Source organism: Haliotis rufescens, unplaced genomic scaffold (assembly GCF_023055435.1).
Source record: "Haliotis rufescens isolate VD_foot unplaced genomic scaffold, xgHalRufe1.0.p SCAF_2, whole genome shotgun sequence".
Taxonomy (NCBI): Eukaryota; Metazoa; Mollusca; class Gastropoda; order Lepetellida; family Haliotidae; genus Haliotis; species Haliotis rufescens.
In genome coordinates this window covers 50,270,848-50,290,723 of record NW_025963890.1, presented here as the reverse complement: position 1 = coordinate 50,290,723, position 19,876 = coordinate 50,270,848, and the positions used below count along the sequence as shown (strand labels likewise).

The 19,876-nt window shown below is 40.9% G+C and overlaps 1 protein-coding gene across 4 annotated transcripts in view; it reads left to right on the top strand.

Annotated features, from left to right (window-relative positions):
• Positions 1 to 1,377: 1,377 nt before the first annotated feature.
• LOC124118389 (ornithine decarboxylase 1-like) overlaps positions 1,378 to 19,876 on the top strand; it is a 40,962-nt gene continuing 22,463 nt past the window's right edge. For 2 of the 4 annotated variants that reach the window (XM_048400099.1, XM_046480486.2), the window contains exon 1: positions 7,152 to 7,256. The gene's annotated coding sequence lies outside the window, so the exon portion shown is untranslated. Of the gene's footprint in view, positions 1,531 to 7,143; positions 7,257 to 19,876 lie in introns of those variants that run through there. The other 2 variants (XM_046480485.2, XM_046480487.2) reach the window with 2 other exon arrangements.

Sequence of the window (19,876 nt, the reverse complement as noted above, 5' to 3'; positions counted from 1 at the left end):
GGAAGGCCCTTAGGGGCTATTCATATTCGTATCTCTGTTACAAGAAGTTTTTATCAAAATGTCTTCCATCGTGACCATATTTGAAACATGGACCATCTTGAATAAGTCAATACTTTTCGCCACCTGAAGTAAAATCAGCCTTTTGCAGTTTGATTCCTTACTATAAGTAATGTCATCAGAATGGCTTGCTTCTCTTTATAAGTATTTGGGCAGCTATCTTCGTTAATAATAATAATAATCGCGATAATTCGTTACTCCATTTCAATTGGCGCGAGCTAAATAGGTCTCATCGTGAGCGGGAAGACTAAGTGAACATGCGCGGACAAGGCTATAACGTAAACGTTAAAAGTGGTAATTAGAGAAGCCTATTAGTACGAGGTGTGGTGAGTGAGTGAGTTGGTTTAACGCCGCTTTTAACAGTATTCCAGTAATATCACGGCGTGTCAGCTTAATGTGGGAGGAAAGCCCGAAGTGATGCAGGTCACAGACGTTTACCACTTCGGTGAAACCAAAGAGCACGGGTATGGTGCTGACAAACCTAGAAACATAATTGGGGCGAACCGGGATTCGAACCCACAATCATAGGTTTCTTGCGTGCCCAAGGGACGCAAATTTGCACAGCGAATCGCGGCGCCTTAGACAACTGGGCCACCCGTGCCCCCAGTACGAGATGAGCAGTCACTACTTCGTTTCACTATAATGGCACTGAACAGACATTTGTTCTTGTTAAATGCTTAAAACAACAACATGAACATTTTTATCCAATGTGATTTCTTTTATAAAATCAAATTGATGTCGGAGAAAGGAGTCTGAACCAGTCATGTCATCGTCTCTAATGGCAGTACAGTATCACATTGGTATCACAATGTTTTACCAACAGCTGGTTTCGAGGACATTATCACACGCGATAGTATAACAATGGGCCAATATTCGTTTTAAGGTGGGAATAGATATTTTTAAAATAGTGGTTGATCCTGGTTTTGACTGATTTAGAAATTGGTTTCTATACATGTCTTCGACCTGTCAAACTGAAGTTTCAGAATTTATTTGGTCACGTTATTTTAGGGTCATTCTCAGGCTTATTGGGCGGTCGGTTACCTGGTGGTTAAAGCGTTCGCTCGTCACGCCGAAGACCCGGGTTCGATTTCCGACATGGGTACAGTGTGTGAAGCCCATTTCTGGTGTCCCCCGCCGTGATATTGCTGGAATATTGCTAAAAGCGGCGTAAAACCATACTCCCTATCCACTCTCAGGCTTATTCTTACGGTTTGGAAATCCAAATGTCAGGTGACAATCACGTGCCCTATGTCAAAGGCCATATGCCCTCATGTGCGTCTGCGCGCGACCTTCACGTGCGAAACGTGCTGATATTATGACAGAAGAGATCCACATATTTCTGTGTCAGAACGTTTCGTTTGTTACATCTGTGTTGTTCTTGGATACTGTACTTGATGGTACAACATCGGATATATATGGCTGATTAACAACATATATTTAACAGCACCATTAGGCGGACTGCAGAATAGAGAGGTGAGTAATTAATTATTTCGAAATCGGTGAAAATCGCATGCTTTGCTGTTGAATGTTGTTTAACACCCCACTCCAGCTATATGACGGCGAACTGTAATAATCGAGTCTGGACCAGACAATACAGTGATTAATATTATGAACATCGATCTATGCAATCGGGATGCGATGACATGCCAAGTCAGCGAGCCTGACCACTCGATCCCGTTTGTCACCTCTTGCGACAAGCATAATCGCCTTTATCGGCAAGCATGGGTTGCTGAAGACCTGATATTTTTAGGTACAGGGTATGCAATTATACATGATAGCATATTCATAAATATTCGATTCTAGTGGCCATGAATAACGAATTCAATTCATGAATGGTTACGGTTCGATTCACCGAATACGCGAGTGAATCGTAACAGCCCTGGTAGTGACGGTGTTGGTGTCACGGAGCAAGGCTGAGGGTAAGACCTTCTCTCTCTGATGTTCATCTCTGGACCAAGCCTTATATAACCAAGATCACCTGACATGAATTAAGTCATAAGTATAAACAACAGTAATTAATCAGTGACATAGTTGCAAAGCTCGTCTATGATGGCAGACAGTCAATGTACAATACAATGGGGATTCAAAATTGGTATTAGCATCTTATAAATAACGGCATATAAGCGATATACATATACATATACATATGCTACACGGTAATTAGCCTTTGGAATAAAATGCTCATTCAGACAATGGTTGTCCCAAATCGGTCGCTATGACACTGTCTTACTGTTCTGAATATATGTTCAATCTATACGAAGGTCAAACAAATAATGTGCACTCCCCATGGTCTTGGCTTCTCCTGATTTCACATACATTAACATGAAGCACAGACTACTATAGTTTATATGAATATAAATGTTTTCATAATTGCCATGTCAGCTAAATGTTGGAACTAAATTGATTTATTGACATGCAAGTCTTCACTGATTGTTTCAGTCTAATATTCTAATAACATGGCTAAATTTCAAGTTTGTATGTTCTAGATCTATTTATTCTCCTTTATTACTGGGCGGTGGGGTACCCAAGTGGTTAAAGCGTTCGCTCGTCACGCTGAAGACCCAGGTTCGCTTCCCACATTGGCACAATATGTGAAGCCCATTTCATTTCCCCGCCTCGATATTGCGAGAATATTGATAAAAGCGGCGTAAAACCCACTCACTCTTTATTAGTAAATGTTGTACTTTCTTTCTGTTATTTAAATGCCAGAATTATATTAAGGTTAGCCAGGGTATAGCTGTAATACTGAGTTGTACAAGAACTGTGTTTAAAGAAAACAGGTGTTAGTGTTTGTCAGCCAACAGGATGCAGAATGTGTGTATCCAATATTATCCACTGGTTTCATTCAGTGCAAACTGTACTGTGTACACATTTTCACTGGACCACCTCCGTGGCCTAGTGGATAAAGTATCTGTCCAGAGAGCGGAAGGTCGGGGGTTCGATCCCCGGCCGCGTCATACCAAAAAATGTTTAAAAGATGGTTACCCTGCCTGGCGTTCGGCATTAAGGGGTTAACAAGGACTGGTCAGCTCTGAGTCACACTGTGTCTGAGTGGGGTATTCATGTTTAACTGCGGCATGGTAGCTCGATGGACTAGCACTATTATCGGCATTAGTCCGGACTAGTGCAAGCAGCCACGCACGCACGCACGCACGCACGCACGCACGCACGCACGCACATCCCCTTCAAGGGACGCAACTCTGTACAGCGTCACAGACCGCCGTGATTACCCGCTCCTGTCCCTTGGCTTACTAAAGTTCGTCCAACACGGGTTGTTAATGACCCGAGTGAGCCATATCCACCCTTTATCTATGTTAAATATTGTAAAATGTTAAAGCCTCTTTTCATCAGGTCTCTATATAGTGTAGACTTTTGCTCACATCTGAGTCACGCATGAGGATAAAGTTCACTGCGTGGGTTCATGTATTGCTTAGGTCATTGACACAATTTGATGATAAAACTGCTGACATTGCTATCTCTATTGATCTTGGTTTTAAGTATAAACAGTTTCTCCAAAGCACGTACGTTCTCGTCGATATGACCTGCTGTAGTGCACACATTTGATTCCGTGATACAGATTCTTGAGGCAGAACATTTGTCATGGTTACTTTGAGCACTGCACTCGTTCGATGAAGGAGGGGTTCTCGGAATGGAGTCATGAGTTTTTTGTGGGGTTCATATAATAAGAGTTAGCGGCTGCCACTTGTAGGTCAATGGCCGGCACAAAAGTCTTCAAGGTCAGTGAAGGAGGTTATGGCCACTGTATTCTGGGATGCAAAGGGTGTGATCCTTGTTGATTACTTAGAAAGTCAAAAGACGATTACCGGTGCCTACTATGCTGATTTGCCTATCGCCTGAGAGATTAAATTAAAGAAAATCTACGAGAGATGCTGATTGCTGGAGTTCTACTACTTCATGACAATGCCTCTTCCACACATCTCGACTTGCAAAGGCTGCTGTGCGACAATGTGGGTTCGAAAACACTTTCACAATTGTTGGTTTTGTTAGACCTTTTGACCACTACATACACACCGCGGGGGCACGGGTGGCCCAGTCGTCTAAGGCGCCGCGATTCGCTGTGCAGAGTTGCGTCCCTTGGACACGCCAGAAACCTCTGGTTGTGGGTTCGAATCCCGGTTCGCCTCAATTATGTTTCTAGGTTTGTCAGCACCATACCCGTGGTCGTGGGTTTCACCGAAGTGGTAAAGGTCTAAGACCTGCATCACTTTGGGCTTTCCTCCCACATTTAGCTGACATGCCGCGATATTACTGGAATACTGTTAAAAGCGGCGTTAAACTCAACTCACCCACTCACTCTTTCTGACGGCAAGTATACGAAGTCTTTTCACGGTCCATGTCCCGGTATAAAAGTCGCTACCGGTCCTTGGAATGACAATCGGCCTACTTTATTTCACATACATTCATCCAATAACGTGTGTAAACCGCCTTACACAATGGTCTCATTATGTGTGCAAACTGCTCAGCAAGGCGTCACACACTCTAGGTGAGAGTGTCCGAGTGAGAGGTAGTCCGTCAGGACATACCATCGCTCCGCGAGAGTTTGACATATTTACGGACATTTGTGTCACTCCATTTTAATTCCTAAATTATACTTTTTTAAATTGACGGAAGCGGTATTGTTTGTTCAAATTTTTTGTTCAAATAATGTTTCGCTCTGTCTATTCCCCAGCTCGTCAATTCTAAACATTTTATTCCAACATCAATCTCATAAAAATCAGATCTAAGTTCTCGCTGGCGCTAATGAAAGATCTGAGGACATCCCATTACGGGTCACGTCAGAATGACCGACCACTGAAATTACTAACGAGAAGTCGACATCAGCCAATTAGAAAGCAGCTTTCACGAGCTTTACAGCACCCGTTTCAACCGGGCGACTTCCATTTCAGACTACCCTTGAAAAAATATGTTGACACAGTTCTCGATTAAAATTCTGAAAACTGAACAAACATTCCGGAATGTCTAATATGTGGTTGAGATTGCATGGCAGTGTTTCCAGCGTACTGTGCAACGCCTCTTCCGTTCAAATGTTTATCCAACGGAAGCGAGAGATAGACGATGATTTTGACGGAATCCTTCGTACGGGCCGTAACTGTCGTTCGGAATATCCCCGTGTTAACGTTTTCGAGGTTGCATGATTAGAAAACACATTCCGACTGTCACTTTCATGATCTGGTAAGCGACGCTTTAGCGATAGCGAGAACTAAGATCTGATTTTAATGAGATTGTTCCCACATGTGTCTCTTGTTTCAGAGTGACCATGTGTCCCATCCAACACTAATGGGAGACCAACACAAGAGATTTATCTCCGTACGCGTACACACGTGTACGAATGATTACTCGTAACAGTAATAGACATTCTGCTTTAATGTGGTTGCATTAGGTAGAACGAACACTATGGGACATCTAGCATAGCTATGCCTAAAGTACATCAAGCGTCGTTAAGCATATGAGACAACTGGGCCAGCTAAGCCTGAATTGCAACAAGCGTTGCTAAGCATATGAAACAACTAGCATAGCTACGCCCAAATTACATCAAGCGTCGCTAAGCATATGAGACAACTGGGCCAGCTTGGCCTTCACAGCAACAAGCGTAGCTAAGCGTATGAAACAACTGGCCCAGCTAAGCCTGAATTGCAACAAGCGTTGCTGAGCATATGAAACAACTAGCATAGCTACGCCCAAATTACATCAAGCGTCGCTAAGCATATGAGACAACTGGGCCAGCTTGGCCTTCACAGCAACAAGCGTAGCTAAGCGTTTGAAACAACTGGCCCAGCTGGGCCTGAATTGCAACTGGTTTCCGCGCAATGATATTGGTTATAACATATTTCAATGAATGATGCTTTTGTATAGTTCAGTGCAGCAAAGATGATTCTGTAGAAGGTTGGATGATCTGGTATCACTCGTTTGTGGAAGTGGTAGATACGTTTTGTGGAATTAAGTCTGATGACATGACGACGTTTTCTTAAGAAACATTTTGTGAGAAAGACACATTTTGTGATATTATCGACGATAACTGATACCTCTAGCGGATCCACAGATGGACCGAAGCGCATCTTGATGTAAAGTTTCCAAGAGAAGCTATTGATTCTTTGTACAGTTATTTCAAATATAATCACATTAATCAAATACAGGTTAGATAAAAGAGTTGTACAATATTTGAAGACGGTCTTCTTGAAGGCGATACTTTAAACCTCTTAAGCAAATAATCATTGGACTAACTTTATCGGTCACCCATGAGAGGAAGTCCGGTTAACAAACCTGGACAATCTCCATCTCTGGGCCCTTTGACTTTGCGCTACAATTTATCAACAGTTAAACAGTTATCATGACGTCACGCTATTGTTCATTCAGTTGATTCTGAGCCAGTAATTCACTGACCATTCTGAGCGTGCAGTTTAAACAAGTCAAAAACGCAACTATAGGTCATTATGCAAAATAATAGAGAAATTATGTATCAACGATAACATGGTTTAAGTCCGAGAAATCATTGGAATCTGTTGAATGAACAGATCGTCATGACTTCTCCATAAACTGAAACACAGTAAATGGATGTAATTGATCTCTCATCCATATTAGGGGGACATGGTTGGCCCAGTCGTCTAAGGCGCCGCGATTCGCTGTGTTGCGTCCCTTTGGAGCGTAAGAAACCTATGATTGTGGGTACGAATCCCGGTTCGCCCCGATTATGTTTCTAGGCTTGTCAGCACCATAACCGTGCTCGTGGGTTTCACCGATGTGGTAAACGTCTGAGACCTGCATCACTTCGTGATATTACTGGAATACTGTTAAAAGCGGCGTTAAACCCAACTCACTCGCTCATCCATATCAACAGTACGTTCAGGTGCCTAACCCGGACTGTACCCAAACCCGGACATATCCTCACGCCACTTCGGCTTTATGTTTGTAAAGCATAAAAGACATACGATGAATAGAATATTTAATTTTGTTGTGTACGGGGTGTCAACTGAACCGTCTCCTGACCCGACTTCTTCTTATTACATTCACTGAGATCTAACCAATGAAATTGTTTACGTCTTTTTTACCTGTTTGATCAACCAGTTGCTATACTAAAACTGCTTACAGTGTATTCTGCCACATTTTCTGACGTTTGTGAGACACACATGTCCTGTTGAAAATTGAAAGTGTTTGGGTCGGAGCCGGACTACGGAAGGTGGGTGAGTTCATGATGTTCCCTGTATGTAACCATGGCTACCGGCTGACTCCGATAATGCGTTGCCGATGTATGCGCATGACCCGGAGGCAGGTCAAAACGGCCACATCCCATAGTCATAACAGCCACGCAAACAACAAAAAAGACAGACTCAAATATTATGTCACATCCATATTACCTTTGTCAGTGGTTTGAAACTCATATGTTCATCAGCTCAGAGATCAAAGTAAATTGGGGGCACGGGTGGCCCAGTCGTCTAAGGCGCCGCGATTCGCTGTGCAGAGTTGCGTCCCTTGGGTACGCCAGAAACCTATGATTGTGGGTTCGAATCCCGGTTCGCCCCGATTATGTTTCTAGGTTTGTCAGCACCATACCCGTGCTCGTGGGTTTCATCAAAGTGGTAAACGTCAGAGACCTGCATCACTTCGGGCTTTCCTCCCACAATAAGCTGACACGCCGTGATATAACTGGAATACTGTTAAAAGCGGCGTTAAACCCAACTCACTCACTCACTCAAAGTAAATTGATGTGAATGGTTAAAGCAGCACGTGAACTCTACTGGAAGATATTACATTGTAATAACAACATCTCACATATATACTCTACACATCCTGCTCAATGTGGATATTCATTTATTATTATCGTGGACATCTTGAATTTTTACCTGTGGCTTTTTACTTTTTTGTTGTGGCCGTCATGACGTTATGTGTGGCCATTTTAACTTTTGTTTGTGGCTGTTTTGAAATTTGAGTTGTGAGGCCGTTCTGCGTGAGGCCGTTTTGACTACAACCCCGCGAGCCCCATACCGTGATGATATTCAAAAGTGTTTTAAGCTGATGTCACAAACGGTGCGGGTGCATTGTTTCAATGACAAACGGATGGATTATACACTTTACATGTCTCAATAGTGCCAGAATTTAAGTACTGTCAACAGCTTCAAGAATATGCAGTAAGAGCAAATCCTTCACGCATCGGAGGAACGCGCTATGATCACTCGGACGTACCTCGTTGGAAACCCGTTTCACTTCACATTAGATCCCACGCCAGTCTCATTTTAGTCACGTGATCAAAATTCAAGATACAGCAAAGAAGAGCTCAGTCATCTCCTTGAGTTTATGGGGTTACATGATGTTAGACTCGACAAGAATGGGAAATGGGAGCCGCGGAATATATATTACTTCATTAGAAGGATTGTGGGATTTAAACACCTCTTCCCCCACGCACCCCATTTATAGAATATATTTTTGTCAGTCAGCACGTCAGGTGAATCTAGAGTGGTCAAGTAGCCTAGTGGTTAAAGCGTTCGCACGTCACGCCGAAGACCCGGGTTCGATTCCCGACATGGGTACAATGTTTGAAGCCCATTACTGGTGTCCCCCGCCGTGATATTGTTGGAATATTGCTAAAAGTGGCGTAAAGCCATACTCACTCACTCCAATGAATCTTGTCCAGTCAGCATGTCCACTGAATCTTGTTCAGTCAGCATTTACAATGAACATTGTTTTGTGAGTAAAACTGGAGAACCTTCCCCACCCCTACCCCAAAATCTTCCCTGGTCTAAAGCAATGAAATTTTGTGGAATGTGATGCGATTTTGCTTATCAGAGATATTTCGTCTTCACACAGTTGAAACAGTTGATTTTCGTAATTTCTGACTTGAATTATGATGCAGTAAATGTTGCTAGATTATATAAATATATCTTCACGTATTCTTTTTTCGAATACTTGTGTATATTATTGCATGATAGCAATGTCAGCTGAAATAAAATACGAATTGCGTTAATATTTATGCAATTGTAATCATAGTTGACATTAGAAGGAATTATCAAATACTACTTTCAATAACAGTTATGTATTTGTGTTCACTGTCGACTTTAGGAGGAACTATTCGCGAGTACAATAGTGTAGATCGTTTAGTAGATCAGCTCTCATGCGGGAGACAACAGTCTGGCGTTATTAGATTTCTAGTTCCTCGACAATGTGTGTTTAAATCGTGATAAGACATGAAATAGCCGCTGGGGTAACAGTTTGCTGATATTTTATGGACCACGGTGCTTTCGTCAATTCGCTGTTTATTTCCGTCTATAGTGTGTACCGCATCGAGGGAGGTGTTGTTGAATTTCCAATTAATTAGTAGTGACAGTTTATCAAATGTTCATTATTCAATGAATATTATGCAAGGTTCAGTCTTTTGTTTAATTAGCAACACATTATGTCATTTATTTCCCGCAGAAGGCGACGTGTTTGCCACGTGCAGCAGCCAGAAAATGTTTAAAAGTACCCGAAGTTGAAAAGACTGTTGACACGATGTTTATAGGCAACATTTGAATGATTGTCACATCTTTCATTTTATATGGACACTCTGGAAGCAAACGTATCGTAGCATATTCTAAATTCAACTTAGAATTGCTGTTTGACCACAAGAAATCATTTTCCCGAGGCAAGTGAGTTAACTGACCATACAAGTCCAGTTTCCCACTTTGCCGAACTAGGCTGGTATAATGGAGTTACATATTGGCTGGACTAACGAGTCTATGCATAGTCCAATCAAAATCGCGCAGCGAAATCGAAAACCGGTTCGTTAACTGTCATGCAGAGTTCGATCGATTGCAGGATTTGCAAAGCATGTGCTTCGACAACTCGTTATCAACAGATATTTTCTCAACCTTTTCATGTTTTTAATCAAGGTGTTCACGTGATTTTATGCACTTCGCGATGTTAGCCTCCTTTTATCACAATGTAGATCTTGATTATCGATCAGATCGACTAGACTGGGCACCGCCATTTTTTTAAGCAAATGCAAGTGATACGAGAGGTGGAATCTGATTGGTCCACAGGAGAGGCTCAGAAGGGACATAACTCGTAATAGCAACTGCGCTACGATCGAGCCCAGGAATTCCAGCCATTGGAAACTGGACTTTTAAAGTCAGTTTACGCTCTTCCCTCGGGAAGATGCAAGAAATAGGAGGGTTTTGGTGAAAACATTCCCGCCGGTACCAGTGCTGCCTTACCTAGGCGAATAGCAACTAAATAGGTATGTTTGTGATCTGAAATTTGTATATTATGGAGAAAGAGTTGTAGGTGTATCCATTTAGATTTGTTTTGTTCCAAAATCGAAATTTGTCTGCGTTTTGAAACTTTACCCGCTATTGTTCTGGTACGATTCGAGTAACCATTTAAAAAAAAATAACTTAGTGTTGTAGATCACTAGTTTAAACGGAGTGAGACTGTCGTGTGCTTCCAACGTGTTATGTTGAGAAACACCCATTTTGCAGAACGGGGATCAACAATGTTGCGCACAGTGCCGATGCAAACATCCATGCAGGCATATGGGAATCGGTTAAGCAACGCCGAGAAATGCGTGCAGTGTTGCGAGTATGCAACTCGCTGTTTCGATTGACAGCTTTTGGCGTATGAATAAACTATCGTGGAAGTTTTTATTGACATTTCTAGGTACGGTAGATAATTGATTTCAAGCAATACGACATTTTCGATTGAGAGTGTCAATGCGGATGAAATTAATGAAAGTGTACAAGCAGTAAGATGTAGAACTCGACGCGTTTTTCAATCGTGCCGAGTGAATGTTCATAAGATATCTTGACAACTATGCGAGATTGTCGCGCGTTTGCGGCCTAGGTCACACATGAATGCTATTGCCATAATTTATGTGAAACTATGAAAAAACCCAACTGTTCGGGCGGGTAAAGGCCTGGAACACAATCAACAAACACGGTGGTTTTAGTTATCAGTTGATCTAGGTTTTCTAGAGTGTGCAGAGGACCACAAACATCCCGGTGTGTTTATTCCTGAAGTAAAATGGCTCATTCATGTACATTTTGACAGAAACGTCTTGCATAAGATGAAATATAAGAAGGCTAATGTACTTGCTTCAATGAAACGTTTTCTACAACAATATGTAAACTGTATATAAAGCCTTCTTTATATGCACGTCTGAACTTTTTAGGGCTGTTATCACTGTAGGAGCACATCCGGCCCTCCAGCTTTGATTCAATGCCTCGGTAGATTTTATATTTTTTTTGTACATTGGATGTAACATGAGCCCAAGGGTTGAAATAAACCTGTTTTACCGGGACACCTTTATGTACCGGTTTTTGAAAGTTCTTGCAAACACAAATGACATTCGACTACAGAAGGGCCCTTGAAGATCCGGGTGAGGATAGGCCTTCAGCAACCCATGCTAGCCTTAAAAGGCAACTATGCTCGTCGTAATAGGCGACTAACCGATTCGGGTGGTCAGGCTCGCTAATTTAGTTGATGCATGTTATCGTATCCCAATTGCCTGGATCGATGCTCACGATGTAAATCGCTGGATTGTCTGTTCCGGACTCGATTATTTACAGACCGCCGTCATTTAGCTGGAATATTGCTGAGTGTGGCCTTCAACAAAAACGAAGTTTTAATTTATTTTATCCACGTAATTATTCATTCATTATTCTAGCTCGCTATCTCATGCTGGTCGCAAGAGCTGATTAAAATGGGGATTAGATGGTCAAAATGAACTTATCTTAATTGAGTCGTCTGTAGTGACAAGCAATATAATGATGGAGACCTAAAAGTGTGACAAGCAATGAAGAGTTTGGGACCTGTTCTAATAGGGTCCCACCTGGTGTGACACGCGATATAATTATGGGGATCTTGTGTAACAAATGTGACAAGCGGCATTCTAACCCTGGTCCCAACGAGGTGACAAGCAAAAGACTAATTTGGACCTATACAAACCCAGGTCCTGATATGGTGACAAGCAATAGAGTATTGGGGACCTATTCTAACCCGGACCGCAGGTTGTAACAAGCAGAAGACTGATGGAGACATATTCCAACACAGGTTCCAATGGGTTGACAAGCAACAATAAAATGGCGACATATTCTTACCCCGGTTCACATGGGTTGACAAGCAACAGAATGATGAGGACCTATTCTAATCCGGGCTTCCATTGGATGGCAAGCAATAGAATGACAGGGGCATGTATCACCCGGTTATTCTTAAATGGTTTTCATAAAGTACCCAGATGTTTCTATTTTATATTTCGGGGATTTAAACAGCAGAACTGCAGAGAATAAGACTACGTCGGAGATGATATCATTCACTATATGGAAGGGGATGAACATTATACCAACCTGTTAACCAAGTTCGATATGCCACGAATATCTAGCGACCAGGCGGTGAATACGTTTGGTAGATCTCTCCAGGAAATGTGCTCAGTTCTGAACATCCATATTATCAATGGAAGGGTTGGAGCAGACTCTGGCGACTTCACTTTCATAGGACATCTGGGATGCAGCGTCATAGACTCTGCGTTAGCATCAACAGATATATTTCAACATATCGCAGACTTTGACATAATGTCCCGCTCAGAAAGCGATCATTTACCAGTCCGTGTGAGCATTCGTCATAAGGGAGATGCGATGGAACCTGAGGATAGTCGGGTACACTATGTAAGTACATATGGACAGAAAAACGTCGTGAGACATTCATGATGAATATATGACCGCCATGTATCACTGATATGCCAGAACATGCAGCTTTATGTTCACTCTCAGATGCATCTACTGCAGTGACTTTACTGACAGATGCTATTCTGTCTGCCGCACGTGTGTTCAAAGGGGAGAATCGAAGGCATAGTGACTCCCCATGGTATGACAATGAATGTCTTATTAAAAAACACGAAGGCTGTCATGCACTAAACACTTTTCGGGATACTCAAGGCACTGAACATCTAGCCAAGTACAACCAAATACGCAATGAGTACAGGGCCTTGTGCAGGACAAAGGGGACCATCGTAATATAGTAGATCTGAAAAACTCAACTGGTGACTCCAAACGCTTTTGGGACATGTGTCCGGGCGTCAACATCATCACAATCCTATATTCGCGGGAGAGTGGGCTGAATATTTTTCAACATTTGTCAACATTATACACAAATACTGATCCTCTTGACAGTGACGATAAAAGTTTGTACTCATGTGAATCACAAGAATTGACAGCAGACATGCTTGACTGCCCTATAACAAGATCAGAAATCACAGACAGTATTCGTGCCTTAAAGAACAATAAATCAGCTGGAGTTGATCATATCCAAAGCGAATACCTAAAACACACATCAGATGTTATTTCTCCTTACTTGGAAATTATATTCAATAGCATGTATGAAAATGGTGTTTTTACTGAATATTGGTCATTAGGAATTATCATTCCGGTACATGAGAAAGATGACGCAACGGTTCCAGATAACTATCAAGCCATAAGCCTTCTGAGTGTCCTTAGCAAAGTATTCACTTCAATTCTGTGCAAGAGATTAGTTTTCTGGGCAGACAAACTTTGTGAATGCCAGTCAGACTATTCCACTGGCGATAACTATTTTGTCCTTTATGCTCTTGTACAACGATTCCTTTCACGTAAAGGGGTACGTTTTACGCCGCTTTTAATGACTTCTCCAAGGCGTTCGATTCCATACACTGTAACCTTATTTGGAGTCCCTCTTAAACGGGGATTAAGTACAAAATTGGGTAGAGTATTTCAGTCAATCTACAAGGACGTTAAGGCATGTGTAAGGTCTAACAATCATATGTCTGAGGCCTTTGATTGCCCTTTGGGTGTCAGGCCAGGCTGTGCACTTAGCCCGTTCTTGTTCCAGTTCTTTATAAATGAAATAGTTCTTGAGATGGAAGAGGAGTATCCGTTTGGTGTACAGACATTATACACATCCTTTTACTTCTATTTGCAGATTATTTGATACTCGTTGCTTTTAGGGTTTCTAACGTCCAGAAGAAATTAAGCGTCCTTGAGAATTTGTGTAATACTCGGAAAATGTGTAATATGTCTAAGGCCAAAGTTGTTGTGTTTAAAATGGTGGTTGGTTGTCACGTTCTGAAAAGTGGTTTTACAAAGGGAAAAAGGGTTGAAGTTGTTTGCGACTATAAATACTTGGGTTTGTATTTTAATAATAGGCTTAACTGGTCTAATACTCTTGATAAGATTGCCCTGCAGACGAAAAGGGTATGGGTAACTATCCTGAGAGGTAAACATTCGCCACAACCTTTTTCACCAGATTCTTACTTCCAAATTTTCGATGCGAAGATCATGCCGGTGCTTCTGTATGGTGCCGAGGTCTGAGGGTTTGAAAATGTTGGAAAACTCGAAACAGTGTAGTTATATGCTTGGAAACGGTTTTAGGGTTTAACATTATCTGCATCAAATAATAATGCTGTATTGGGCGAGTGTGGCAGATATCCAATTCGTGTATATGCTTTGACCAGATGTGTGAAATATTGGTTGAACATGCTAAAGGATGCCAGACTTCCGTTTACCAAGAAAGTGCTACAATATGTTATGCCTGTATGATGAACATGGTCGTGTCAATTGGGTAACTAAATTAAGGAACTGTCTTTGTAAACTTGTGTTCGGGGATGTATGGATGTTTCAAACGTATGATAACCGAAATGTTTTTCTTAATATGTTTCAATTAAGGATTGACTGTGTATTTTTTCGGTTCATTGAGGTATGAAACGAAAAACCGATTTGCAAACTTTTGTAAGAATCCGCTACGCAGATTCATACAGTTTGCCCATCGGTTTTTCGATTCATACCTCAATGAACCGAAAAGAATACACAGTCAATGCTTATAATTAAATTTGACAACGTAAAACATGTTTTATCTACAATAGTTTAACCAAAAACAGTGGTATATCTCAAAACAGACAAAAATGATGAGATTGATAAACATTAGGTGTAGGAATACATATTGTGGCGTGACATGAATCAGGTGATCGTTTAATGTATGCACATAACTTGACATGCCTACACAGTCAGTAGCCAGAGTGGGATCAAAACAATGTTCATTGGACCTGTCAATTAAGGCAATGGGCGAAATGAACTGCAACAGACTGTAACCGGAAGAAATATGTCCGGGAGAAGGCAGCTGTTTCAAATAACATGGTCGGTTTCCGCCAGATTCAAACATTACTTCCCTGATTGCGGTAAAACACAGTTGGAAAAATGCTTTTTAGAAATGAAACCCGAAGACATGAAAGTTGAACCAAGGCGAGCGGGAAAAAAACAGGCGAGTGAGCCTGCAGTTTGCTGTTTCGTCCATTGTCGGTCTTCGGTTTCAAAGGGTAGTTTGGACAATGAATATGCACGGAAGTCGCTAACTGTCCTGTGCTTGACGATACACGTGAGCAGAAAGGGAATTCCCTCAACTGTAATATTGGCATTCCCCGACATTCCGCAGTAATAAAAGTAGTGCGCCGCGGTGGGCGTGTCTTAATTTATACATTCATTGGGAAATGAATGTAATAAGACGTGACCAATTCAGCTAGTCAGAATCCAGGAATGTCAATGAACACAACGAAAATTTAATCATCAACGTTTAAAAGACAATTTTCAGCAGATCTGGCATAGTGAACTTCTTTCAAGTTAAAAATGTCATATTATGATTCTTTTTAAACTTGTGTTAAATGTGAACCTTATTTGGCCTTCTTAAATTCGCAAAATATGAAAACAACCCTCACGAGATTCAGACTGAGTTGTCATACTTTGGAAATTTTGAGAATGGACTTCGTTATATAATCCTAAGAAATTTAAGAAAATGCACGCTCTGTAAATTAGTCTGTGTTGAATCCTGCTTATTTGTCCAACGTATGTCAAGTTACGGCAACTATATCTCAAAGCCAAGTTCTATTGTCACCCTAGCGTTAATACATTTAATATGCTTCTGTCATCAGCAGATAAATATGTTATTACAAATCTAGCAAAATATCTCTTTTATGCCAATGATGTAAGAAATGCGAAACTGAATGTTTAAAATCCGTCTGTATTCAACTTTTGTAGACAAAGGCCCGTGGCCTTAATGTATTGGAAATTAAATGATGAAATGGTCTGCCATATTATGGCGGCGACCATCAGCTTCCTCAACACCATATAGTGCCTTCATAATGTCCAGGTACCTTGTTTAATAAATACAGTGACACTGGGGCCTAACCTACAGGCGTGAAGTGTTCGGATTGTTGTAACTGTGTTTAGGGACCAATCTCCACCCTGGAGTAACTGTTTTGGGGTGCCGTACGTTCTGTGCCACCATGGTTAGTATAGCCGTGACGATACCGTGGTGTGCTATACGTTTTTTATGCATTTTATCTTATAACAGAACCTCGCTTATTATTTAAGGTAACGTTAATAACTAGTATGCTCCTTGGTTACGGGCAGATATTTCTTTTCAGAGCTGGTTCAACATTTACTGTTGTTCTGATGCAAAATTATCATCAGATCAAGTTTAATTAAAATGTGCATTAGTGCAAAAGTTTTGAAGTATGTTTTCATTACTTATTGATTATCTTACCTCGTGTAGCTCAATTTGTAACATAACGTCAGCGGAATGTGATGAACACTGTGCTCACTTCAGTGGTCCTTGAAGTGTATACCTTAATTTCGTCATTATGTCAAACATGTCCCGTGGGGATAAATAATTTTGTTTACGCTTTTTTTCTACTCCCAATGACCAAATCAGTTATATTTCACATTTTCTCTGTGTTATTTCTCTGTAGGAATCCATCTCCTGAAATCCTTTGGAAACAATCATAACAAGTTTATAATTCATTATTAATTCTACCCTGTGTATACTTTTGACTTTTACCAGGTCTACATCAGCAAACAAACGTGATGGATTCAGTTACCATTTGCACACCTCAATAGCATTCCGAAAGGTCTAATTGTCTGATCAAATAAAATGTATATAAATTGAATCTCAAAGGCTTCAACACTTAATCCCCTAATTAATTCGACATTTTGGGGGCCAGAATTAAAAACAGCCACATTGTCTGTTTGTCTGTCTGTCTGTCTGTCTCTCTCTCTTTTGTAGTTCGTTTAAGGGCACGGGTTGCATCCCTTGGGCACGCCAGAAACCTATGATTGTGGGTTCGAATCCCGGTTCGCCCCAATTATGTTTCTAGGTTTGTCGGCACCATACCCGTGCTCGTGGGCTTCACCGAAGTGGTAAACGTCTGAGACCTGTATCGCTTCGGGCTTTCCTCCCACATTAAGCTGACACGCCGTGATATTACTGGAATACTGTTAAAAAGCGGCGTTAAAACAAAACAAAATATTAATAAATATCATTATTACCTTTAGAGAGGCCTGTTAAAACTACCCCAGTAAGTCATTCACAATGACAGCGACGTAATACAAGACGTAAATCAAGTACAAGACGTCAAAATGGCCGACACGATAAACGTGACTGGGAGAGATTTCCGAAGTTCTTAATGAACCTGTGGCGATTCCAAGTTTAAGTCATCAGAACATGTCAGTGGGTCATTTGGTGAAAGCGAGATGTGAAGCAAAGACACGTCATACCATAAAAAACTACTTATGTTACCTGATACAGTCAAAAGGTAAATAGCAGGAAATGATATACACACCAGTGGCTCATTCAAATTAGCAAGGTCTCTTAAGTCCATTCCAGACATACATATGTCTGTATCGTTTGAAACAATGACATCATTTAGAAGCATGGAGCCAAATTGCACAATCCGCTTTGTTGTTACAGCGGACAGTTGAAATCACATCTCTTTCAGGTTTAACAATCATTAGATCATTCTTCAGTTGCAGTAAGTATAGGCTTCTATACTGTAGGGGCGGTCGGGTAGCCTAGTGGTTAAAGCGTTCGCTCGTCACGCCGAAGACCCGAGTTCGATTCCCGACATGGGTACAATGTGTGAAGCCCATTTGTGGTGTCCCCCCGCCGTGATATTGCTGGAATATTGCTAAAAGCGGCGTAAAACAATACTCACTCACTCACTCACTTCTATACTGTAGAGCTACACCAAAACGAGGCTATGAGCTGTGCTATAATAACTAACAGTCTAGCATCGTGTACGCTCATAGACCGACGACATTTGGATTTATTGGGTTTGTACAGCAGCTTGTGGCGTGTTCTGTAAACTAGGCCACAACACATGCCGGATCTACCAAAGCATGGATCATTTCCCAGAACAACGTATCACATTTTGCACGGCTTGATACAAGTTAGATTGGTATTCACTTCATGGCTGTTTTTTAACTATTGTGCACTGCACTAGACTATTCGGTGGATTGTCCGAATTGCAAAGGTAGGTACTATTCAATAAATGTTTCCTTATGATCCTTGGATTTTAAAATATATATTATTTTCAATGTATATGAATAGTTTACAAGCATGTGTTTTAGAATATTTGTAAATTGTGTGTTTACCAGCAATAATTGTAATTAATTTATGGTGGCATTTGAATATAAAAAATCTCATGTGAAGTATGTGGTAAGGATGATGGTACAAATTATTAAGTCAAATATGTTGAAATCACATTGAAATACGATGATAACAAGATGCATGATATGATCACATGCCCAGTAGAGCCAGAAGAAAAGCTGATTAAATATAGGGAAGATTTCATACATATTCAGGGGACACGGGTGGCCCAGTCGTCTAAGGCGCCGCGATTGCATCCCTTTGGCACGCCAGAAACCTATGATTGTGGGTTCGAATCCAGGTTCGCCCCAATTATGTTTCTAGGTTTGTCAGCACCATACCTGTGCTCGTGGGTTTCACCGAAGTAGTAAACGTCTTAGACCTGCATCACTTCGGGCTTTTCTCCCACATTAAGCTGACACGCCGTGATATAACTGGAATACTGTTAAAAGCGGCGTTAAACCCAACTCACTCACTCACTACATACATATTCAGACACCATCTGAATATGACTATACGTAAAAGTTACGATACTCTACCTATCTACACGAACTATTCAAAAATGGGCCTATGGTCACGGAGACGAAGGCTATAGATATCGTACGATCAGGATCACTGTATGTGGTCATTATTGCTTCATTTAATCGAAAAGGATCCCCTGAAAAATCACTAAATGTTGAGAAAAAAACATTCACCCAGTGGAGAAGGAGATGTGCAAATAAATATATATCTACCGATATGCTGGGTTGATAAAACACTCTAGCGAGTGTAATTCTCACAATTTGTAATACAAAAAACTACTTTTGATTTTTAATATATCAGAAATTCGATTTGTTATATGATAAAATACATATTTTAAGTTGATATAATAAATGCATTTATCATAAAATGGGTAGGTTTCTCGGTAGGTTAAAGCCAACGGATAAAAACGATGTAAGCAAGTAAAACAATTAGTGTAGGCAATTTTTGTTTTATATGTAGTTACGCCACTGTGTAAGAGACGGGTTTCAATTGGAACTGTATTGGCTACTGTCACTGTCCGACTGACACATCGCTTAACCTTTTAGACTTGCAATGTTTAGGTCATGTTTGTGAGAGATGGAAAGAGATTTGGGGAACACATTTGAAGAATGACATTAGATGATAAAGAGGTTATCACGCTTGTGTGTTTGGGGATGGTAAATATCCTGTATTAGGAAAAACACTATGTATTTAGCTAACCAGCGCTTGCGATAGATAACCTCTATTTATTTTTATGTAAAATTTGCGATATCAAAAAATATTTTAGGATACAAATTTTTTTAATTTGTGACATAAATTCATTCTTTGGTATCAATAAATGAATTATTGATATAACAAAATAAGGAATAACTAGTAAAACGGCGCC